Source organism: Echinops telfairi, unplaced genomic scaffold (assembly GCF_000313985.2).
Source record: "Echinops telfairi isolate 266 unplaced genomic scaffold, ASM31398v2 ScPeMD7_44;HRSCAF=162, whole genome shotgun sequence".
Lineage (NCBI taxonomy): Eukaryota > Metazoa > Chordata > Mammalia > Afrosoricida > Tenrecidae > Echinops > Echinops telfairi.
In genome coordinates this window covers 7,023,158-7,049,371 of record NW_022103942.1, presented here as the reverse complement: position 1 = coordinate 7,049,371, position 26,214 = coordinate 7,023,158, and the positions used below count along the sequence as shown (strand labels likewise).

The window sequence follows — 26,214 nt, the reverse complement described above, 5'->3', positions numbered from 1 at the left end:
GGAGGGAGGGGGGAAATGAGGACCTAATGCCGGGGGCTTAAGTGGAGAGGAAATATTTTGAGAATGATGAGGGCAATGAATGTACAAATGTGCTTCACACAATTGATGTATGTATGGATTGTGATAAGAGTTGAATGAGCCCCTAATAAAATGATTTTTTTAAAAAGTAGAGGAAAGTTATATGTTTCATCGTTGCTACCCTGCACCCTGATTGGCTCGCCTCCTCCCCACAACCCCTCAGTAGGGGGGTGTTCAGTTGCCCACCAATGGACTTTGAGTCTCCACTCTGCACTCACCCACCTTTACAATGGTATGATTTTTTTGTACTTTGATGCTTGATACCTGATCCCTTCTGCACCTTGTGATCAGTCAGGCTGCTGTGCTTCTTCCATATGGGCTTTGATGCTTCTCAGCTGGGTGGCCGCTTGTTTATCTTCTAGCCTTGAAGACCCCAGACGCTATATCTTTTGATAGCTGGGCACCTTTAGCTCTCTTCACCACATTTGCTTATGCACACGTTTGTCTTCAGTGGTTGTGTCAGTAAAGCGGGCACCCACTGATATGATTTTTAGTTCTTTGATGTCTGATAATTTATCCCTTCTACACCTCCTGGTCAGACAGGCTGGTGTGCTTCTTCTATGTTGGCTTTGATGCTTCTCAACTAGATGGCCGCTTGTTTGCCTTTAAGCATTTAAAACCCCAGATGCTATATCTTTTGGTAGCTGGGCACCATCAGCTTTCTTCACTGCCTTTGCTTATATTCACATTTTTCTTCAGCAATCGTGTTGGGAGGGTGTGCATCCTGGAATGGCAATTTAATAGAACAATATGTTCTTCCAATGAGTAAGTGCTTTAGTGGAGGCCCAATATCCATCTGATGCCATAATACTAAGCCTATAAATATATGCATGTAGATCTGTTTCCCCACACTCTTATACAAATATATTTACATATGCACATCCCAGTCTTACAACCTCTATACATACCCTTTGTCCCCTAGTTCTTTGCTCTATTTCCCTTTACTTTCCTCTTATCCCACTATCATGGTCAGCCTTCATTTGAGTTTCAGTGATTTCTCTCAGTTACATTGCCTTTGCTGAATCTCTACCAGGCCTCACACACCCTCCTTGCCACTGTTTTTGGATCACTTGCTGCTCCCCTGTCCCTGGGTTGGTCAGCACCACCTCCTTACCCCCGCCTCTCCCTCTCCCGTGTCCCCCTGGAACCGTTGGTCCCATTGTTTTCTCCTCCAGACTATTTCTTTTATATCCTTTGAGACAATTTAACACAAGCTTCTCACTAACACCTTAAAACCAGCTCATCATCAATTTATATTTTATCACTTGAAACTGTTGCACTTCTAGGTTCTCTAAAATTCTCTTATTTGAACACTGTTACTTCTCCTTCCACCTTTGCTAGGCCACCACACCCATTATACTATTCTTTGGCCACGTGGCATCCCTACAAGCTTTCATTGCATTCAAGTTTCTGTTCCTGACTTTATTGCTGACCCCACCCAACTTTAACGCTGCTGCCAGCCATTTTAGCACTCTACTCGGTATGACTTCTCAATAACTAACTGTGAGTTCTTCTGTTGCTCCTGGCTTTGCAATCGCTAACATTGGAAATAGCCAGAGTGCATTGTATCCTCTTTTGCTACCAAGCCAATTAATACCATGAGGCTGTGATATATAAAAATAGTACGATGATTGCATCTAGTAAGTATAACAAAAATAGTACGACGATTGCATCTAGTTAAGTGTAAATGTAACAAAGTTTCAAATTCATTAGATAAAATGTTGAAAACAAAACATCTACCTTGGTTCTGAAAAAATGTTAATTACTTTAATAATTGAGAGGTTTTCCTAACCTGAATTCTTAACTGGTTTGTTTCATGTTAAAAATTATTTTAAAAGCTCGCAAATGAAGCATCTATTGAACTGGCATAATTTTTTCTTTAGGATTTACATGAGTCTAATCTGGTAGAATGGAGGGATATAACTGAAATCTAGGAAGAGAACTTTAGGCTAGAACCTCATCATCGTAACTCTCCCCCCCTACCCCATGATTAAGAGCAACATACCAGCATGTATTTTTCAAATGCAGACAGTTCCCTTCTTACAAATAGCTTGTAGACATATGTAGAAAATATTATTGTTTGAATCCTGATTACTCAAATGGGAAAACTTTGTTTGGATGTCCTTTGTTTGGAATCCAGAAAGCATTTTCCTACAAAAGCTATGTTATGTTAGTTGGACTCCCCCAGGATAGCCAATAATGTTAATGAAATACTGTACATTTGGAGTGAAAAAATAGCACTTGGTGATACTAATAATTAAATAAAGGCAATAACTTTGAATAAAGGAATTTTATATTTTGTGTGTGAATGGTGCTACCTGAGGAACCACACGTTTAATTATAGGAGGATGAAAAAGTAGATCATACATTTCCAAACTCATTTGGCCTACCGCTTTTTCAGGAAAAAAAAATTAATCAATACCCCCCTGGCAATTAAAAATCTTTTGTACTATAGGCCATAATCCAGGATAAAGTATAGGTATCTACTTTTGCAGCCCCCCCCCCCCCAATTATTCTTGCACCCACCAGTGGTGGTATCGCCATCTTTGGGACATGTTGAAGTAAGTGAAGAATGTGTGAAATCTCAGGACCAAGGAACATATCTAAAGACTTTACATGACGTGTGCTCTTTATAAATTTTAATTGAATTTTAAAATTTGTAAACTTTTACCTGCTTTTTATAGAGGATTATTTTCATGGAAATATTATACTATGTTTGAGCTTTTCATTATTAATCAAAATAAAACAAGTATGGAAGATGGAGATACTTTGATGTGGTACCAGAAGAATATTTTGGAAGAGCGAACTTATTTACAAGTATAACATGTAAAATAGTTAACTCTATTTAGAATTCACAAGTGCCAGCATCCACAGGAGGAGGGTTCTTACCTACTTGGGAAGTTCTCGGTCTGGCCTTTATATACAAATAGGTGAAGGGAAAAATTGAAAGAGGTTAGAATGCTACGTTGATGAATGCTATAAAGACATGATACATCAAGGAGCTTGTAGACTACAAACCTTGAGTAGAGAAGAGTGATTTATTTGACACGTTTACTCTGTTGTGTGTGATAGATTTTCCAATGAGGGAAGAGATGGTAGGAATGTGCAGCCTTGTGTTATGCAGGGTTCTCTAGAGAAACAAAACTAGGAGACTTATGATTTTATATATATATATGAATAGTTTTATATAGTGAGAAGAAATATTAGTTAATTATTTAATTAGTCCATTCAGCTAAGTTCAACGCACTTTCATGGAACAGCGAATATACTGGAAGTCCTTCAGCTAATGTGGGTTGGCAAGTGAGTCTAAGGTCAAGGAAGCAGACCTTAGAGTGGAGTCTTCCCTCAGGCAAGGCAGGCAGAATCTGCCCTCAGGCAAGGCAGGCAGAGTCTGCCCTCAGGCAACAGAGTGCAGGGTGGGTCAGCAACAGTCAGTACCTCAGAAGCTTAGAGAAGCAGGCCCTGACAGGATCCACTAGCCTCCAGCTTAAGCAATGTACCCACCAGCAGCGTGGCAAAGCAGGTCTCAAAGGAGTCTCAAGTTCTAGTAACAGTCGATGGGTTGGCTTGGCCCACAGGTAGTATAGCACACAGGTTGAGGCAGAGAACTAGCTAAAGCAGCAGCACTCTGGTCTGATCACCAGGGAGCAAGAGGGAGATGGGATGCCAGCTGTCTTTTTTTATTATGGTCATCCTCCAATCGAACTGTGACTCCACCCACATATTCCTATTGGCCTAGTTGGCACAATAAATTCAACAATCATATGCCTTGAGTGTAAAAGGCTGAGTAAGTGTAATGGCGAAAATAGAATTTTCAGTTTTGTTGCATTTTCTACATGGGATAGGTTTTGTTTTGTTTTGTTTTGTTTTGGGGATAAGTTTGGTTGATGAGTTGGAGAGACCTCATTATTTATATTATTCCTCAATCATATTTTTTTGCTAAAGGCTTGAGTTTTACTGTTTTTCAACTCTGTGCCAGGAACTATGGTGTAGCTTGCCTTTATTCAAGTTATAAAGGTGTGATAGACACCCGACAAATGCATTAACTTAGCTGTGAGTGATGAAAGGAAATAAAGAACTCCATATAGCATGATTACTATGGAGAAGGAAAAGAGATGATCAAGACAATAACCTAGATAGTTCTCTTTGCTGCTTGCTAGCTGATGTCCATAAATGATTTGTTGAGTATCTCCTATGTGACATACATCGTGCAAAGTGCTTGAAATAATATGGAAGAATTGCAGTATAAAGAAAATAGTGTCTCTTCCCTCACATAGCTTCCAGTCTGTAAGCAGGAAAGTAAAATGAGTTGGGATGAGTAGTAATGTGGAGGTACTATCGAGTACTAAGGGCCTGTATAGAAAAATCACCTAACTCGGTTTTTTTTCTTGGAATTAGGAGAGGCTTCCCAACGACTTCTATGTTAATACGTGAAAGATGACATGGAGCAAAATAGAGAAAGAGAAATGAAGTGACAGGCAAATGTCCCTGAATCCCAAACCCACTGCCATCAAGTTGATTACAACAGCCAAAGCTTTCAAAGGCTGTAAATCTATATGGAAGCAGTCACCCTTGTCTTTCTCCTGAGGAGTGGCTGATAGTTAACAGTAGTCCAACACCAACCTGACAGCACCAGCAGGATCCTAACAAAATAAGAATAATAACAACAGTAATACTTAAACTCAGTCATTTGGCAAGGAGCCTAAAAAATTAGGAACTGGACAAAGAAATTAGCCACAGAAGAATTGCCACTTCTGGCAATGATATAATAATGAGATAGAACACTGTTCTACTAAAAATATCTACATCAGCCAGATTAAAGAAAATCATCTGATTCAAAGGGATTTGGACATGCCCAAGGCTGCCCAGGTCTGAGAATAAAAACTAGAGAGAAGTTAGTCATATATTGTTCTTGGGAGCATTTGCTTACTGTATAATGAGAGGTTGAAATCCTCTAAGAAGGCCAAGCACTAAGACACAGAAAAGTGAGTAGAGGTCTCAAACGTCTTTAAGGACTGGAGGGAATAGGACAATTTTAATTTAGGGCTGTTAAATCAGCCAGTTCTTGAAGGCCAAAAATTCTTATGAGAAGGGATGAGTAGAGGAGTGAACGTTGCACTCAGTAGTTTTTGTTTGTCTTTTAGCACTTTGGCTAATTTTTAAACTATGCAAAGATGAAAAAGCCTAACTAGTGTAGTAGAAAATGGCCATCGAGCAGAGTGGAGTTGCCTGCAGTCTCTTTGTAGTTAAGAGACAATAATTAAAGTACAAGACTTTCTAAGGAATAGAAACCCAGGATCTCATTTGGAACCCCTGAAGAAATACATCCTACGGATGGGAGCAAACCATAGGTAGACTGAGACCTTAAAAGATTGTGACTCTTAAAAAAAAAAAGATTGCGACTCAACCTGTGGTCATTTCACCTGCATTCAATGAAGATAATCTACCTCTACTCTAACCCAAACCAAACCCGCTGCCATCAAGTCAATTCTAACTCAGTAAGGTAGAGTAGCACTGTCTCATAGGCTTTCCAAGGTGGTCACCTGGCCACTGCATCACCAATCTACCATTTGTAGGAAGTGGAGTAGGGAAGGATCATTTATTTCTCAAGTGAAGATCCGGTTGACCAGTGGCCAGGTCATGACTGCTGACAGAAAATGCACAGCAACTCCATGGCAGAAAGATATGGCAATCTTCTTGCTCAAAAGGTGACCACCTTAAGTCCCTCTAAATTGGGTTATCTGTAGAGTACAGGTTAAGATTTATTAATCATTATTATTCTCATATAACAAGGTTATCTGTTACTTGTAACCAAACCATTCTTAATGCTTTTCTTTCAAATATTTCAATTCTTCTACTCCATTGTACATCTGTCAGTACTCTAATAGTCTAACTGATCTCAGTATTTCTACCCAATTCAATGGGTGATACTAAAGAAAAACCCAGACCTGTATATAGTTTCATGCCACTTATAAATTCAGGGACCATAATTTTAACTAAGACCATCATCAAACCTATTTTTAAAAGTCATCTTTCCTTCACATCTCACGGCAAATCTGTGACCTTATTACTCTCATGGTTTCTATACCAACTAGTCCATTGAATCGGGTTGCATCCAAAGTCATCAACAACTTCCTTATTATAAAATCCAAATATGTTCTCAATATTTGCCTTCCTTTTATTACTACATTCGAAGAATCTTAGTCTTTGCTTTATTGGACTCTGTGAAGCATCAGTCTTGATCAATTACTCCTTCCTTCCTAAATCATTCTTGACTAGTCTTCCGTCCCTCCTTCCATCCTTCCTCTTTCCTTCCTTCCATCCTTGGACTTCAGTTCTCTCTGGAATTCTCTAACTTGTCCACTATTTTCTTGAACCTAGCAATTTTATATGAACCATTTGCTGGGCTATTTATATTTTCTCTGTGTTTTTCTCTTCCAGTCCTATTTCTTTAAATGCATAATAAAGTTTGATTGTATATGGAACGGTTTATGAAAATTATTCAATTGAGAACCACTGTTCGAGTTCCTGAATGCTTCCCCCCCCCACTACCATGACCCAGTTCTACCTTATAAATCTGACTACACCAGAGAACACCCATTGGTGCAGATGGGTGCTCTCGACATATGGAATTCTGGACAGATAAACCCCTCAGGAACAGTAGTGGGAGTGGTGAGATCTTGAGGGGTGGGGGATGGTCGGGGAGGGGGAAGGGTGAGAAAGGGGAACCTATCACAAGGTTGGATATATAGCCCCCCCAAAGGGGATGAGTAGCAGAAATGTGGGTGAGGGGAGACAATGGACAATGTAAGATACGAAATAATAATAACAATATACAATTGATCAAAAATTCATGAGGGTGGGGAAAATCGAGGAGCTTATACCGAGGGCTCAAGTAGAAAATGTTTTGGAAATGATGGTGACAACATATGTACAAATATGCTAGATACAATTGATGTATGGAATGTTATAAGAGCTGTAAGATAAAAAAAATGATTTAAAAAAAAGGATGAAACACTTTGCAAAACATTGGTACTAATATCCTATGAATGCAGAGATGAGAAAGAAGAGACCATAGCTTAAGATTTTTATGATCCAGAAAATGGTATAAAACAGAAACACACACTAACCTAATACCAAGAATATTGCCAGCACATAGTAACCTAACCGAACCCCTGCCAGGAAGTCCATTCCAATTCATAGTGACCCTATGTAGGGTTTCCAAGGCTGTAAATCTTTACAAGAGCAGATGTCTTCAACTATCTCTCTTAGAACAGCTGATGGGTGTGAACAGGTGACCCTTCAGTTGGTCGTCCAAGTCATAGCACATAGTAAGTTATCAATATACAGTTGAATGAATACAAATAACAATATTGAAAACAGCGCTTAGTCCTAATTAGAATTCCCATGTCCTTGAAGGTTGTGAAAAGCCTCTTACACCAGTACGTTGACTATATAGAAAATACCTTTTAAGTGCCCTTGGAGAAAGACAAATCAAGTGCTAAGTGTGAGAAGAGATCATTTGGAATCAGTAACAATACAGATCGCTAGCCTCTTAGAGAACCTTTTTAGTGAAGGGAAGGAGAAGGATGATTGTCAGTGTTTAAGGACAGATAACTGCAAAGAATCTACCTTTCCTTTTTTCTTATCCTTTTCTTTCTTTTATTTTTCCTATTCTTTTCCAATGTGCTTCCATTTTACATCCCCTCTTCTTTCTTTCCTTCTCATCTTTTCCCTTCTTTGTCTCAAGTAGGGGAATTTGATATAAAATTAGTATATTGAGAGGAAAGAGCTTGTGTATGAAGAGAACTGCTTAGCACCAAATCATGCCATTAGAAATCAGACACATTTTTTAAGTAATGTGCATTCCAGTGAAATCTTCAAGTGTAACCCTACTACCTGAATTTACATTGCAATCAAAATGCCTTCCAACATCCCCTTCAATTCATTAAATTTTTATTTAAATGAGATTATGTGTATATCTATATATTTTGTTACATGCATGTATATATATGAATCCACATGAATTTTGAGGATAGCTCAAAAACCGATCTGATGCCTTTAACATTAATGACAGACGACCTATTTTTTGAGGTATTCTCGAAATTCTCAAAGAGCCGAATAGAAATATTCAAAGGGCAACTCAAGAAAACAAAATCAAATATTATGATATGTGCAAAGACCTAGAATTAGGAAACAGAAAGGGAAGAACATGGTCAGAATATGTTAAACTTAAAGAACTCAGGAAAAAAATCAAGCCTAAAGCTGCAATCTTGTAAGATTCTATGGACAAAATATTGAATGATGCAGGAAGCATTAAGAGAAGATAGAAAGAATACACAGAGTCACTGTACCAAAAAGAACTAGTTGACATTCTACCATTTCAGGAGGTATTATATGAGCAAGAACCAATGGGGCTAAAGAAAGAAGTTCAAACTGCACTTGAAGCATTAGCTCAAAAACTAGGTTCCAGGAATTGATGGAATACCAATTGAAATACTTCAACAAGCTGATGAAACACTGAAAGCACTCACTTGTCTATAACAGGAAATTTATAAGCCAGCTACTTGGCCAACTGATTGGAAGAGTCCCATATTTTGCACCCTTTCTAAAGATAAGTGACCCAACAGAATGCTCAAACAATATCAGTGATGTTACATGCAAGTAAAATATTGCTGATGATCATCCAACAATGGTTGCAGCAATACACTGAGAGGGAACTGCCAGAGGTTCGGGCTATATTCAAAAGAGAAAGTGGATCAAAGCAATATCATTGCTGATATCAGATGGATCTTAGCTCAAAGCAGAGATACTTTTGTTTCATTGATTACGCAAAGACATTAGACTGTGTGGACCATAATGGACTATGGATAACCCCGAGAAGACTGGGAACCACAGAACACTTCATTGTGCTCATGGGCAACGTATACATGGATCAAGAGCCAGTTGTATGAACAGAACAAGTGAATCCTACATGGTTTTTAATCAGTAAAGATGTGCATCAATGTTGTATCCGCTCACCATACTTGTTCAATCTGTATGTTGAACAAATACTCGGAAAAGCTGGGTTATATGAAGAAGGTGGTGGCATCAAGATGCGAGGAAGGCTTATTAACAACTTGCAATATGCAGGTGGCACAACCTTGTTGAAAGTGACCACTTGAAGCACTTGCTAATGAAGATCAAAGATTGCAGCCTTCAGTATGCATTACAATTCAATATAAAAAAGATCAATAGGTAACATCATGATAAATGGAGAAAAGGTTGAAGTTGTCAACGATTCTATCTTGCTTGGATCCACAATAAATGCTCATGGAAGCAGCAGTCAAGGAATAAAAAGATACGTTACATTAGGTAAATCTGCTGCACAAGATCCCTTTAGAGTGTTGAAAAGCTAGGACGTTACTTTGAGGCCTAATGTGCACCTGACTTAAGCCATGTATTTTCCTTTGCCTCATATTCATGTGAAAATTGGATGTTGAATTTCAAGGAAGATTGAAGAAGAATCGATACATTTGAATTTTGCTCCTCGAAAAGAATGTTGAAAGGTCTTCGTTGAATGGGCTGCTAAAAGGACAAACCTGTCTTTGAAGTAGTAAGACCAGAGTGCTTTAGAGTGCTCCTTAGAAGTACGGATGGTAAAACTTTGTCTGATATACTTGGATATGTTGCCAGGAGAGACCAGTCCCTTTTAAGGGACATCGTGATTGGTAAAGTAGAGGGGCAACGAAAAAGAGGAAGGCTCGAGGGGATGGATTAACACAGTGGCGACAGCAATGGACTCAGACAGAATAGTTGTGAGGACGGTGCAATGTTTCTTTCTGTTGTGCATAGGATTGCTATGGGTAGAAACCAACTCGATGGCACCTATCAACAACAATAACGTGTGTACCCACACAGTATTATACTGAAGTAAATTCCCCTGGGCTAAAATAAAATAGTCTTCTCTGCTCATGTAGATGGCTTATTAAAACATTGCAATCCAATTTTTAGAGAAGTGATTATTACAATTTATTAGTCCATTGCCATTTAGAAAAATCACTGTTCTAATGTAATTAACCATTGAAAGAAATATGTTTTAAGTGTTCTAAATTGCATTTCTAATTACTTGTAACTAAAATGCTCTAGAATTTTAAAATCCATTTTGTCTTATGGAAGGCTTCATTGCTTATCCCTGTTGTTGCACTATTGCTTTAGATTAGAGTAACTTCATTTTTTAAATTGCATGTCAAATATAATTTGCTAGTAGTAATGTGAAATGTATAGCTTTGGTCTGGGGGGAAAAAGCCCATTCAGCAATTTTTAATGTCATCATTTACCTAAACAGAACTTTTAGGATGATTAGCTCACATCTAGCACAATGTAGATCTATTTTTACTTGCATAATGCATGTATATGTACAAACTGTTGTATTTTATGACTGTTTGGTTCCATTGATTTTTCTATAAAGAGAACTATTATCCACATCTTTTTGCACAGAAGTACACTTAAATATTGGCATAGGTAAACAACTTACTCAAATAAAACCTATCCCTGGCACAACTATTCCAGGTGTCTCAGATTTTACAACTGTGATATTTCTGTAAAGCTAACTTGAACATTTTAGAATCCTTTTTTTTCCTGGGTGAATGCACAGGCACTTTGGTGAGCTATAAAACGCCTACATTTCATTTTGAATTCTAGTCTAGGCCAAATCTTAAAATGTCACTAAATTGGATACCACCTTGAATTGTGGTCATCCTTAGAAAGAGGTTTCTCCCCAAAGAATGAGTTATTTCGAACAAAGGAAGTGGCTCTGCCAACAGGAATATATTAAGAATGAACAAGAGTTAGAAAGAAATTAGTTTTACACTCCAAACATCCAAAATCGAAAAGTAACAACCAAGTATACTTATATATTGTTTTTCTCTTGTGGTCTGGTTTGAAGGAATGTATAATGTATTAAAACTAAAGTAAAACTTCCTAACCTACCAAAGAAGCAACCTTAAACTTGGTACAGTATTTTCCCTTCTCATTAGACATCAATAGAAAAATAGAACTTTAAGAAATTACTTCTTTCTTTTAAGAGTTGGTGAATGATGAGCCTTTCTGTAGATTGCTTGAGTATCCTCAGGGCATAGCAGTTGACTTAAAAATCAGGGTGAATTACATAGACTTGAGATTTGCCTTGGGAAGGTTGCCTTTGCTTATCATATTACTATGCACAGTGATCACCTGATTTTTATATCAGTAAAAAATATCTATAGTTTGGTTTCACAAACTCACATATCTTCTTTTGCAATAATTTAAAATTTACAGAAAAGTTACAAGAATAATACTGAAAACACCTTTATGCCTTTTACTCAGATTCACCTCTTTTGTTTTGATTTGCTTTTTAAGCCTTTCAACCACATTTGTTTTGTTATGCCTTTATATTCCTGCATACTTCCAGGACGATTGTCAGGTAACATCGTAAAGTGTTCAAATTCTGGCAATTCATCAATATAATGAATTTCATCAGTAGTCCATTTTCCAATTATGTCAGTTGTTGCATTAAAATCTATTTCTACATTTTTGTCCCTCATGGCACTGTTAGTTGGGAAGATTACAGGTCAGTTATAAAACATTGCTCAATTTGGATTTTGTAAATTATATTTGGGTTATATAAACCTGCCTGAAATGCTACATACATCCTGTATGTATTTCTCAAGTGCCTTGGAAGACAGGGCTGACAATCTGCTTCCCAACAGTCACAGCCTTAAAAACCCTATGGAGAGAACTTCTCCATACACATAGGGTCACTGAGTTAAAATCACATCATCAGCAAATAATCAGCTCAACAATAATCCTGGATGGGATTCTGGGACACCCCCCTCCCCCAAAAAAGCACCTTAAGTAAAAGCTAAGTAAATCTGAATGCAGTATGGACTTCAGTTAATAATTTTGCCTCATTAGTTGTGACAAATGTACCATAGAAATGTAAGACAGTAAGACGGAAGGAAACTGGGTATGAGGTATATGGGAACTCTATGTACTATCTTTGCTAATTTTATTGTAATTCTAAAACTATCTCAAGATAAAACTTTATTTAAAAAATTAAATGCATTGGGAAAATTAATAGATTTGATTTGAGATGTGAAGTAGAAATCATTAAAGTCAACAGAAAGTTCTTGAAAATATTACATACCATAAAAATGGTTTTTAACACGTGATATATAATGTTCACTCATTAGCATCTAGATTTACATTTTAGAAATAACAAAGTACATTAATATAATTTTATACTTGCTGATATGCTATTAGGCAGAATTTTAAGTAATGAATATTATTTTAAAAATGAAAATAATATAAAGTGGTTAAAAGACTATTGAAGTCCCAGTATATGGTAACATAAAACCAAAAAAAGCCAAATCTACTGCCATTTAGTTGATTCCAACACTTAGTTCCCCTTTGTTTATGAGGTTGTAAATCTTAGTGGGAACAGCTACATCTTTTTCACAAAGAACATCTGGTGGGTTTGAACTGCTAAGCTTGTAGTTAGCTGCCCAATGCTTACTGATAGTGATGCCAGACTCCTTACGTGGTAATATAGGTGAAGAAAATTTATGCAAACAACCGGTGCCATATGCATAAATACTCATAATACCAAGAAATTCTAAGAAGTTCAAGGAGTTTACTAAAAGATAAATTACAGGGAAATAGAGCTAAGTGAATCATAGAGTATGTGTTTTGAAATGCACCAGTGGATACTAAGACTTAGCTAAGACCAAGCTAAACTAAATTCAATGCCATCAAGTCAATGCTGACTCATTTTGACCCCCTGTAGATTTTGAAGTCTTTAACTGTTTATGGGAATAGAAAGCCCAGTGTTTCTCCTGCAGAGCTGCTGTTGGTTTCAAACTGCCAACCATGTGGGTCACAGCCCAATGCATAACCATGACACCACCAGGGCTCCTAGCTACTACAGCATGTGGCACTTGATGAACAAAGATAAAAACAATTCTCCAAAGGTTGACTGATGATATAATATACCATTCTTCACCTTGAATACTCAATTTGATATTTTTATGTATAAGAACCCCAGTTATCAAAGGATGTAGTTTTGAGCACATTCGCACTTCTGATTCCTCAGAACAAAAATACTATATGACTCAGATTTTTAATTTTAAAAGAAATTCTATTAGTCTTAACACATTATAACTGCATGAATATTATCCTGAAATTTTGATAAGCTGTACATAAATATAGTATTATAGAAGATAACCAATGTCTGAAATGACAAATAGCTGTTTATTCAGAGTACGCTAAATTACCAATGTCTTCAGATATTCCACATTAGAAGTACTGTTTGTAGAATTTCTGCATCGGATCATTTATTTCCTTTTTCTATTGCATTTTTCCTTTATCGACTATCCCCATAAGCCCAACATCATACTTACACTCTTTTTAAGTGTCTGGTTAAATAATCGATTAAGAATCGTGTATGCTGAAATCTCATAAAACACTATTAACATGAACTGTGTCATCAGATGATGTGGGAACCAATAGTACTATATGTTTTAAAATTCCACAAAAGTGAATTAAGTTTAAAAATGCATTTATTTACTACTATATATCATAAACTGTAACAGTAGGCTCAAGTATAACAGTGATTGTGAGAATGACCCAGGACTGGACAGCATTTTGTTTTGTTGTATGTAGAGACTCTAAGAGTCGGAACTGATTCAATGGCACCTTAAAACATGTATTATAAGCAGGGCACTGTGCTAGGTACTGTAAAGTTGGAATAATCAAGATAAATAAGCCATGGTTTCTGACTTAAAGGAGCACACTGTTCATTAGAGAAGACTAACATATATTTAAATAAACACATATGTCAATGCATACATACATACATACAAATTCATAATTACATAATAGAGTAAAACAAAATTAAGTGGAAATATGATGTTGAGATGGATTGAATTTTAGTAGGGTATAGGCAGAAGTGTTTGAACTGGGTCCTAATGAGTGGCTTTAAACTATAGCATTTAGAAATACCATAGATGGAAGAGGAAAGTAAGTGTGATGGTAGAGGCAGTTCAGTTCAAGGGAGCACGGAGATAGAAGATGTGTAATGTTTACAAGTAGTCCAGTGTGCCCTGAGTGAGAAATAAGATTATGGAAAACTAAACAAATGACTAGGGAGTTTGAACATCATTGTGCATGTAGCGATATCAAAGGTTTTTCTTTGTTTTAACCAGAATTTTGAAATTGGACTTGATATTTGAATGATTGAGCAACTATATAAAGGATGAATTAGAAGAGATGAAGACCACTTTGGTGATAATATAATTAGGGTTCAGTTAATTTAAGTATATGTATTGGCTTAAGTTTAATTGAGCTATAGATGTGACAAACAGCTTCCAAGATAGTCTCTGATGATTCCAGGCTCTTGGTATGTATGCCCTACCCTTTGAGTGTGACTTCAGGCTGTGATTTGCTGTTAAGAAGAGAATATAGAAAAACTAATGGATCGTAATTTTTGATATGATGCTAGAAACAGGCAGTGACATCTATCTTATGTATGCTCTGTATTTCTATTTCTTTTTCTTCCTCCTTCCTTTTCTCTCTCCCACCTTTTCTCTCTTTTGGATCACTAGTGTTCATGTGATGAAGATAGTTAAACTATTGATGTAGTGGCTCACAGGTCCAGGACCCAAGGGAAGCAGGTTATGTATCAAATGCCTTCCCCCACCCCAAACTCCATCCTATCAGTTGAACCTTCAGATGAGCCAGAAGCCCTGACCAACAGCTTAACCCCAACCTTATAAGAGATCTGGAATCTGTGATAATAACAAAGCCATGTTCAAATTCTTGATATACACAAAACTAGATAATAAATGGTATTTGTTTTAAGCTACTAATGTTGGGGCAATTTGTTAGACAGTGATAGATAATAAACTGAGTGGGTTGAATCCAATATTTAGATTAGCCTTCACTTTAGTGGAATTGTTAAACACATAATTGATCTCATCGCTACACATAATATGGCCTAATTAACGCAGGATTGCTAATATAATACAGTATTCCTTGCATATTTTTTTTCTATAGTGTTGACTATTCTGGTATCAAAGCCATTTAGGTTTCTGTGCATCTGTGTGTTCACTGGTAGTAATTCTGTTTGGACTGCGTGTAAAATACCCAGTAACGAATACCTTTGTGATATCTTAACATTTACAGCTTTTAGAGAAAGAAGAATTTAAGAGAGCTTTTGGGAACCCATTTTGAAACTAGATAGTTCTAATATTTTCGGTTGATTCTCTTGAGGAAAACAACTTTATTTTTAAAAGTTTTTGGAGTACTACAGTTAGAATGCAACAACTTTGAGGATTCACTGTAGGTTGAATAAAGGAAAAAACAAACTTCTGGAAAATAATTAAAGAAGTGACTAATCAGTTCATTAATCAAGTGTATCTGCTGCACATTATACTGAAACAAATTGAAAAGGAAGCTATGTTAGCCCGAATCTCCCTCTCAAATAAAGTCAAAAGTGAAGATAAACTAAATTGACTTTTCCTTTGTGGTTGATTTCTATCTACGTAGATCTATCTCTAAAATACTTAGTACAGAAAGTTACCCCTCTGCTTTGTTTTAAGCTTCTACAGAGATTCTATGCTTACCGTTTTATTGGGCTACTTTTCAGATTAATTTTAAATATATTTAATATGTTTGTTTTCAGTTATTTCTTGTTTTGTTTTTGTATCTATAGAACACAAGCCACTTTGATTTTTAAAACATTATATATACTTAGATAAGAGGAAACCAAAATCATAAACCCACCTTGCTAACTGAATTAAAGCAACTGGGTTTTTTAAGCCATTCAAGTGGATTTACAAAATTTATATATATATACACACATACATATGACCAAAACATCAAAAACAATGAATCTATCAATGGACATAAATGTTTGTCAGAGGCCAGAATTATTTGTGCCTTCCCATGATGCTCTAGGTATAATAATGATAGGAAAGCATTATAGCCGGGAAAAGTAGTCAGATTTTAAAATTCTGATTAAAATAGATTTCCTAGAGTCATCTCTGCAGAAGGTCCAAGATTATCAAAGAGTAAAAGGACCAACTAAATTATTACTTTAAAAAAATATTGCCCTTCCTCTCCTTTCTGGCCCACCATCTGTCAATGTTTCATACTATGGTGGTTTCTGTGTTGCTATGATACTGGAAGCTATACACTGGTATTTCAAATACCAGTCAAGTCACCTGAGGGGAACAGGTTTCAGTGGAGCTTCAAGACTAAGAAATGACTGTGAAGAAAGAACAGCTTCTCTACTTCTGCGAGATCCCCAAACCTCATTGCCACCAAGGTGATGCCAACTCATAGCAACTGTATAGGGCAGAGTGGACCTGCCCCTCTGGGTTTCCCAGTCTGTAAATCTTTACAGGACAGGAAGCTTCATCTTTCTTTCCAAGCATGGCTGATGTTTTAAAACTGTTGATGCTGTTTTCAGAAACCCAATATGTAACCCATTACACTCCCAGGGCTGGAATCCTTATCAATAGCAGCAGAATATTATCAGATACACTACCAGTAAATGAACCCCACAGGTTGGCGGAAGCCACTCAACCTAAGAAGGCTGCCACCTCAAAGTAGAGGCAACCTTCATGATATAGATGGAATAAAACTTTTAATACCTTTATTTGGTGACTGGGCTTAACTCTCTATGGGAGTAAGGGGATAGCAGCAACCATTACTAGTCAAAAAATGAAGTGTGCATTTTGAAAAATTAGAAGTCATAGGAAAATTGGAAGTCACAAAAAGTGAAAATGGAATGCATAAAGACTAATAACCGAGGCATTAGTGAGCTGACATAGACTAGTAATGGCCATCTTGAGTCACACAAGCAGATGGCTTACTATGCCAAGAATTACAAATTCAAGACACATGGCACTGTGTTCAGCATCAAAAAGCATATTGTGAGTCCTACCTTGAAGTACAGTGTTGTCTGTGGCAGAATAATATCTACATGTCTGCAAGGAAATCAAGTTACTACAAATATTTTTTTTTCACATTTCTAAAGCAACCATTAAAACTAGTGATGAAGAAACTGAAGAATTCTTTTTTTTAAAATAATTTTATTGGGAGCTGATACAAATCGTACACAATCCATACATACGTCAATTGTATAAAGCACATTTGTGCATTTGTTACCCTCATCATTCTCAAAACATTTGCTTGCCACTGGCATCAGCTCCTCATTTTTCCCCTCCTTCCCCACTCCCCCTCCCTTATGAGCCCTTGATAATGTATAACTTATTATTTTGTCATATCTTACACTGTCCGACGTCTCCCTTCACCCACTTTTCTGTTGTTCGTCCCCCAGGGGAGAACTTCTATATAGATCCTTGTAATTGGTTCACGATTACAAGTTCACGAGAGCCAAAATGCACATTTGAGTGTATTGCACATGAATTCAGAGAACATCTCAAGACCTGATGAACTTTGATAACATCAAGAATATCATTCATGAAGAAAGCTAACAGTTATTAAAGGATAGAAAAGAAAGTAAAGATCAAAGTGGATGTCAGAAGAGACTCTGAAACTTGCTCTTTGGTATAGAGTAGCTAAGCCACATGGGAAAATAATGAAGTAAAAGAGCTGAGCAGAAATTCTCAAAGGGCAGCTAGCCAAAGAGCATTATGAGGAACTATGCAAAGACCTGGAGTTTGAAGGACATTCTCAGAATACCTCAAGTGAAAACAATGTTTAAATTCAAGCCTCAAATTGAAATTGTGAAGAATTACATGGGCAACATATTAAAAGATCCAGGAAGAGGTAAAAGATGAAATGAGCACAAAGAGTCACTGTCAAAAATGTGCTTGCCGTTCAGCCATTTAAAGGGTAGCCTATGATTACAAATAAGTGGTATGGAAAGAAGAAGTCCGAACCGCATTGGAGATATCAGTGAAAAATCAGGCTCCAGGGAGAAAGATGGAGCTTTCTACTCTCGTAAAGAGTGAGAATCTCAGAAACTCACAGGGGCACTCAGAAGGAATTGACAAAGCACCAATTGGAAGCTTTCAACAAACTGCTTCCGCATAGAAGCATTCACTCACCTATGCCCAAAACTTTGGAAGTCAGCTACCTTTCCATCCACCTGGAAGAGATTCATATTTATACACATTCTAAAGAAAGGTGACTCAACATAATGTGGGAATAATTGACCAATATCATTCATGTCACATGCAAGTAAAACTTTGCTGAAGTTATTTCAAAAATGGAAAGATGATATGATCATATCTTTTGACAGATTATAGTTTTTGCTTATTTGATTCATTTGGGGGGAATTAAATTTTTATAGAATTTAGAAGTCTTTGACTTGATATGCGTATTCTGTATGAATTAAGAAATGCATAATGCAGGCATAAGACATGTACTTTTCTTTAATTGTGTAACAACTTTTTCTATTTTGAGATCCCATCTGAGTTAGTTAATTGTGCCAACCTGGCCAATAATCACATGTGGGGCTAATTGAAAGGCGGAAGGATAAATGGGTGGTGAGCCTAGCCTTTCTAGTTCTCAGGTCTCTTGCTTTGTTATGGTCGCACCAGGGTGCAGCTGCCTTAGCAGCTCCCTGCTTCAACTTGCAAAGACTGACTTCCTACAAGACATCCCCAAGGAGAAGCCACATGGACCTATCCTGATGCAGCCCTGGGTGCTGGAGCAGCCATGTGGAGACCCCTGCTAGTGCTGAGATGCTTATTCGTTCACTGACTCAGCTTTCCTCCTGCAGTCGGCATCATTGCCTCTGTTTTGTGAGGTGGAGGACTTTGTGGACTGGTGTTGGGTTAATGGGTTAATGTTGGACTTGTGGGCTTGGGCAGCATTGGGTTGGGATGTTTTAATGATGCACATTTTCTTTACATAAAACTCTCTCTTATACATGAGTTGCTGTGGATTTGTTTCTCCAAAGTACCCAGACTAATACACAATCCTACTGGCTATTGCTGTAGAAGTTGAACGAACAAGAAAAGAAAGAGAACAAATGCCTGAATTTATACTGAGTGAAATAAGTCATTCACAAATGGATACGTAATATATGATCCCACTTAAATAAAATAGGAAACTATGTAGACACCAACTATTATTAGAGGACACTGAGTTTATATTCATTATTAATAGAATAGTATCTACTCGTGTATAAGCTGAGTTTTTCAGCACATTTTTCATGCAGTTTTTGTGGTAAAATTAGGTGCCTCGGCTGATATTTTGGTCGGCTTATATTTGAGTATATATGGTAATTTGGAAACAGCAATGATGATTGTACAACATGATGCACATAATCAATGGCATTCAATTATATGTGTAAAAATTGTTGAATTGCCCAAAGTGTATTTATACATAGTTTACCGAAATAAAAAATACTAGAAAGATGAATTTAGACATCACATATTCTGCTGACCAGATAGACAAAAGGGAAATAGTTCTCATCCAGTACAAAGCGGATTACATGTTTACTTCACTATAAATTATCTAGGATGATATTGAGTTTATAGATGAAGACAATGCGAGGGGAAATACTGATGGATATCAAGTATTTTGCTTTAAAAGCACATTAATTTAAGTGATTGGCCTGTGATTATTCATCTCCTCTAGCAGTGAAATATCCCTGAAGAGTGGAGACAGTGCTTTCCTTATCATATTTGGTACACAGTGGCATTAGCAAATAGTTGCCCAGAGTGACTCAATTCGGGTTCCAGAATAAAAATATGTGAATTGAAATCAGTCACTAATAGGATCTGAATGAAAACCTTTACCTTCCCATTTCTTTCAGGTTTAACTGAAAAGAGCCAGTTTCTATTGTTTGTTTCTTTGTTTTCTTTACCACTTCCACCCACAGGTGTGTACATGTGTATGTGGCTGGCTATGTATCAATTCTAGAGGAGATGGTTTTGCTGGTCTTACATGGTGGATTTCATTCCAAAAGTCTCCTGGGCGGCATAGACTATACACAGGTCTGGTCTTTACCCAGCTCATTCTGGTATACACCATGCTGTGACCTTTGACCACAAGAAGACCTGGCTGGCATTCATCAGCAGGTGCCTCTGAATGATTTTGTTGAGCTTGCTCATGTTGACATGATCAGGGACAAGAAACGTAATTTGATCATCTCCAGGAAGTTGCTTCTCACCTTTGTATCTTTCTATTAATACTGGGAGTTTGGTAGGATTCTTTTCTTGGATAAACCAGATCTCTTCAAATCTTTGTTCATATGAATGGTGCTCCTTTAAGGTACTCTCTGCTGTGTTAGTGCAGAACAATGGCGGCAAAGCGAAAGTGGCGGTGTGACTTCCCTTGTCCAATGTAGCTTATCTATCTTAAGCTCTTGTGGGGGGCTGGGGGGTTAGCACCAAGGATAGGAGCAAGAGGACAGGGAAATAAACTACTCTTATTTGTATAGGCATAGAAGAAATTATATTTAGTAAGGGTCCCAGTCCACTTACAGATACACTAGGGTACTCAGCACTTTTCCGTTGTGACATTTGTGTTGAGTGTTTGTAAAATTATGATAAAATGAGTGTTATAGATGCTAGTGGAATCATCATTTAAACAAAAGCTGTGCTGTGATATCATAACAAGCTGGGGGAAGGGAATTAAAATGCACATCACAAGGAAAAGAAAAACTTCATTTGCTCACCATCTTCCCAATCAACAACATAGCTTGCATAACACATGAAGAGTAAAGTACCCAACAGGAACATATAATGGGTCAATATAATTCACTTGCAACTCTATTAAACTCTGCCATATCCTAAGGGGATGCAGATATTATACCCTTGAACTAGCAACGCGAGAACAAACCCATAGTGATGGTGCTGTTATGTGTAAGTATGTGTGCATTCATGCACACACCACGAAGATCTGCCATCACTGATGACTTAAAGGTTGTACAGCACATATCTTGGACAAGAGGGCTAAGGGGTAGAGACCGAAATAACAAAAACAAAGATAAATGTGGTTCTAGGTGACACACAGGGTTAAGCACTAGACTTACTGGTGAAACAGTTGGCAGTATGAACTTACCGAGAAACCCCTAGTGATCCACTTCTGAAAAGAAGATCACAATATTGGAAACCTTAGGGAGCAGTTCTCCTCTGCACATATGGAGTTGCCATGAGTCCGATTCAACTACGGGGCAATTAACAACAACAAGGAATTCTAAAGAAGGGGGGTTTGTTTTTGTCTTGATTTTTTTCAGTGTGTGTGGCATAGTGGTTATACATCAGGGTGCTAAGTACAAAGTGTGCAGTTCAAAAGCACCAGCTGCTCCTCAGGAGAAAGCCTGGGCTTTCTACAACTGTAAAGAGCTAAAGTCTTGAAGACTCACCAGGGCAGTTGTGCCCTGTCCTTTAGGGTAACTTTGAGTAGATGTCGACTCCACAGCAGCGAGTTTGGTATTTTTCCTTAGGAAAATTTAAATGTTTCCGATTTAAATGACTAATTTGGATCATGTTGGACTTTAAACATACTTAATGAAGATTATGTTTACAGGGTAAATAGTGGCATTTCCTTCTAGAATGTGTTAAACAGATAATTGATGATTAGTGTATTTCATATTTTCTGTACATAGGTGTATTTGGAAGACTGGGTATGGGAATGACTTAAATTAATTAGCCGAGAGCTGATACGAAAGTTGTTCACTTAGCTGATGGGCATGATGAAGGAGATTGCTAGGCCTTTTAGAGCTGCTGCTTATAGCATTATTAGTTTTAGCATATCCATGTCATAACCAGTATGCCAGCCTCCTCTTCCGAATGTCATCCATCAATTTTGGATCTGACATGTCCCTAGCTAAAGTTGATATGAGAATCTAAATACCGGGAGAACAATGGCATGGGTGCCACATCTGATGTCATCCTGATACATAAGGGGAAAGGAACATCCAACTCCAAGGATGATGCTATGAGGCAGGAGTTAAGACAGGCCTCCACCATCCGAGCTTCTTTATCCTATCCTCACACCAACTTTCCCTCCGTTGGCACTCTACTTTTCTTCTGGGTTGGATAGTTCATTGCCGTGACCACACGGAACTGACAGGACTCACAAGGGTGAGGGGTTTCTTTAGGAAAGTGAATCGATTTCCACAAATCAGGATAAAAAAACATTCAGGGTAGAGCCCTGTTGCCTGCAGCAGCATCTCTTCTCATCCATGCTTACAGTCAGGTACATCTTCCTCTAAGCCAGTGGTTCTCAACCTTCCTAATGTTACGACAGTTCCTCATGTTATGGTGACCCCCCCCCAACCATAAAATTATTTTCATTGATATTTAATAACTGTAATGTTGCTACTGTTATGAATTGAGTGACCCCTATGAAAGGGTCATTCGACCCCCCAAAGAGGTCACGACCCACAGGTTGAGAACCACTGCTCTAAGCCATGTGAGTACCTTGGCCTCTACCATGCTTAAGCTTTAGCACTGATAAATGTCCAAAAGGCACCTTAATCTGCAAGTTACCCTCAAACCCAAATGTACTCAGCATTATGCCTTCCCTGCCCAGCTTACCTGTCTCTCTCAGGGTCTCAGAATAGATCCTCTGCTCTGGCTCTTGGTATGAGTGATGTGGCCTCTGTGACCTCTGCTGCCTTTACCACTTCAGGCAGAGATATCACACATGCTGTGCTGGTGGCTTATCTTTCTTGAAGAAGGATTCTGTCATAGGATTTCTCTTTTCCTGCTTCTGAGATGGCTCACTTTGATACCCAGCAGAATGGCAAAGCTGGCCAATCCCTGAGTTACAGCAGTCCCTTATAACTCATTTGCATGCTAATGACATGAAAAACTCACCTACCTGAGTCCTATTCACCAACATATACAAAAAAAACAAAAACAAAACCCTCACTGCCATCAAATCGATGCTGACTCAGCAACCCTATAGGACATGATAGAGCTGCCCCTGTGGGTTTTCAAGAATAAAACTGTTTACTGGAGTAGAAACCTTGTCTTTCTCAAACTGCTGAACTTGTGGATCACAGGCCATCACCTCAAAAAGTTCATGGAAAAAAATCCATTATCTTTTCATTCTTTTTTCCTCCCAACACTTTCTGAAGCCCCCTTGTATATTAAAATTGGGAAGATACAGAGATACAGCATAGCCCCTGCACAAGGATGATATGTGAATTTTCAGTATTCCATATTTTTCCTTCTCCAGTGTCATATTTTCCTCCCCTATTTATGTATAATAGTAACCGTGATATAAACAGCCTGAAATTGTACATGTGCATCTAGTAGAACAATTAGCATTTGGTAAAAGATAACATAAGAATTGAAAGGGTTTTATTTCCTAGAAATAAAAAGTGATCTTTTTTTTCCAAAAATAAAATTTATCATATCATTAAGCAGACAGTACACAAGAATTGTTCTTCGCCTTTGAACTCCTTCAATGGTCATTCCTCTACTGCCCCTGAGCTACAAATAGTAAACGACACATGAAATTGTGACTGGACAGGAAGGGGGGAAACTGGTTAGCCCTATTTAAATTACATTGCTAAGACATAAGGCATATTGTCTTCTTAAGAAACAAAAAGCTGATCATAAGTAGTACTGTGCATAGTTAAAATGCATATTATTTGATATGGTATGTTACCCATTCTATTGTGTCTAAAATCAAAGTGATTCAATTGTCATTACCACCTACAAAATAAGATTTATAAGTGATTTGCCACTAGCTTCTTTTTAGTTTGTTGTAGAGTTCCTCTAAGAAAGATGTAGCCAGGAATAAAATCAATGCATAAGGCTCAGGGTTTCTGCATCTCCCTTCTCCACACCAACTTTTATTTTTTTATGTTATTTCCCTATGGAGACTATCTGAAAGCTAAAAACCTATATAAGAATCACTTAGGCCATGTCATTTTTACTGACTGAAAGTTAGTTTTTCTATATAATGTACCACAAGATATTACTTTAACAGCTTGAGTTCAAAAGTCACCAGGCTGTAAAGACTACCTGAGCATCAGCAGTGGCTTTCTTTTAGGCTGGATCCTAATGGTGGTCTAAAATCATAGGGTTCGCATTCTCTTCGTGTTTTCAGTTTAGAAAGGCAATTTAAAGTCAATTTATTTGTAAAGGAAGTTTAAGAAGAAGCCTTAAGAAAAGGAAAAAAAATTAAATCAACTGAAAGATAATTGTACAAGCCATTCAATCCCCTGAGTGTTTATTGGCACACCTAATATATACTCAAGCATGACACCTGCTATGGAAATAAGAAAGATATATTTAAATAGCCCTCACCTGATGTATACAGAATCAAGTTGGTGAGAAAATTCAAAACATTTTTCCTGTAGACTCACCAGGCATTCAAGACGCTAGGGGAATGGTCATCAGCAGACCTTTTCTGTCTCCTTCTTTCAGCTACCCAATCTCGACCCAGTTTAATGATTTCCAGTTCTCTCACTATATTTTTCCTTTCTTATCTCTCTGGCATTATTCACCTTGTTAACCTTATCAACTCCTCAAGGCTCATTCCAAATATGATTCCTTCTTGAAGACTTTTCTCCTGAACCCACACACCACTACCACCCACTCAGACAAAAACAAAAACAAACAAATGCTGTTCTCTTGAGTCTTCTCTTATTGTACTCAATAAGAGAATAATTGTGTCACAGTTGTCTCCAGCATCTACTAGAAAGTAGAAATGCTGTTTTGCTTTTATCTCGTAATCCTACTTAGAGGTATAATAAATAACTGTTTAATTGAATTAAAATGCAAAAAACTGTGTTGCTGTTTATCAAAGCAGATTGTATAGGTAATAAAATTGATAAAGAAATGGCATTTTGTTTCTGTAAATTTATATATACTTATATATATATATATTCCCATAAAATTCACTTCTTGTCCAAAATTTAACAACTAAACTAACATGTACTCTATGTTTGCTAGTCTACATAATGTGTTTTTTATATGTGTAAAGGCCTATTATTTAGCCAAAACTATTGTTTTAAATTTCCCCTCTTAATTCCTAAGGGTTGTCAGCTGCTCATTAAATCTTTATTTTCTGTCAGGAGGAATTAATAATCTTGCCTTTGAGTGAATTTAGAAGCAATGAGGGATTGAGCAGAAATATTTGAATACCCTTTCACTGGTAAATTGGAGATCCAATTTGCAACTTAGCCTTAATGGAAAAAGAGAATAAATTGAACTCAGAAACTGCTTTTGCCTTTTTAATATTTCTTCTCTTTTTTAACTGAGTTAGAATGGAAAGGTAGAATTCTTTCTCTGTGGTGGTAGGGAAACCTATTTTCATTCACTCAGAGAGCTTTCTCAGATTCGAATGAGACTTAATATATGAACAATCCATATGGTTAAGTCTATAAAATGATCCTTTGGAAATCAAAGAAAAATTCAGTACAATAAACAAACAAATTGATTTTAATGAGATTTCAGTAATGTTTTTTCTAAAAGTGTTCCTCTCCTCCCTGCCTCAAATAAAGTTTACTGTAAAATACCAGTTACAAATACATGTTAATGTAGCAACTCAGTCTCTAAACACAAACTGTTCTATTGTCATTAAAGATATTAACCTAAATAAAACAAAATATAGCTCTTAATTTATTCCAGATACACATATCTGTATCTTTTTTGTTTGAATTTTAACAGTTTACATATAAATGTGGGTGAAGGGAGACAGGGAACGGTGTAAAATATGAAAATAAAAATAATTTATGAATTATCAAGGGCTCACGAGAGTGCGAGGGGCAAAAAGAGGAACTGATATAAAGGGCTCAAGTACAAAGAAAATGTCTTGGAAATGATGATGGCAACATATGTACAAATGTGCTTGACACACTTGATGTAAGAGCTGTAAGAGCCCCCAATAAAATGATTAAAATTAAAAACTAAGAATACATACAATTCAACAAGTGAGTTGGACAATTGTCTGTCAACATGCCAAGCAATTTTACTACATGTATGTGTATCTTCACCTTACATTGAAATTTTAAAAGGTTGGGAGACAGAAAAGCAAGCACAGAAAAGCCTGTGGTTCCCCGACCCCAGATCGCTCTTTTTACACTAAAGTCACTTCAGGTACCATCAGCTGTGCTGTTAGCTGCCATAAGGCTGCCGATAAAAGATGTCCGTCCACTAGGCAGTACAGAAT

General features: G+C 37.2%; 1 protein-coding gene and 1 pseudogene across 2 annotated transcripts in view; both read left to right on the top strand.

Moving 5' to 3' along the window:
* DIAPH2 (diaphanous related formin 2) overlaps positions 1–26,214 on the top strand; it is a 982,643-nt gene that overhangs the window by 894,429 nt on the left and 62,000 nt on the right. The window lies entirely within an intron of this gene.
* Positions 23,165–23,258, top strand: LOC115869768 (annotated as a pseudogene).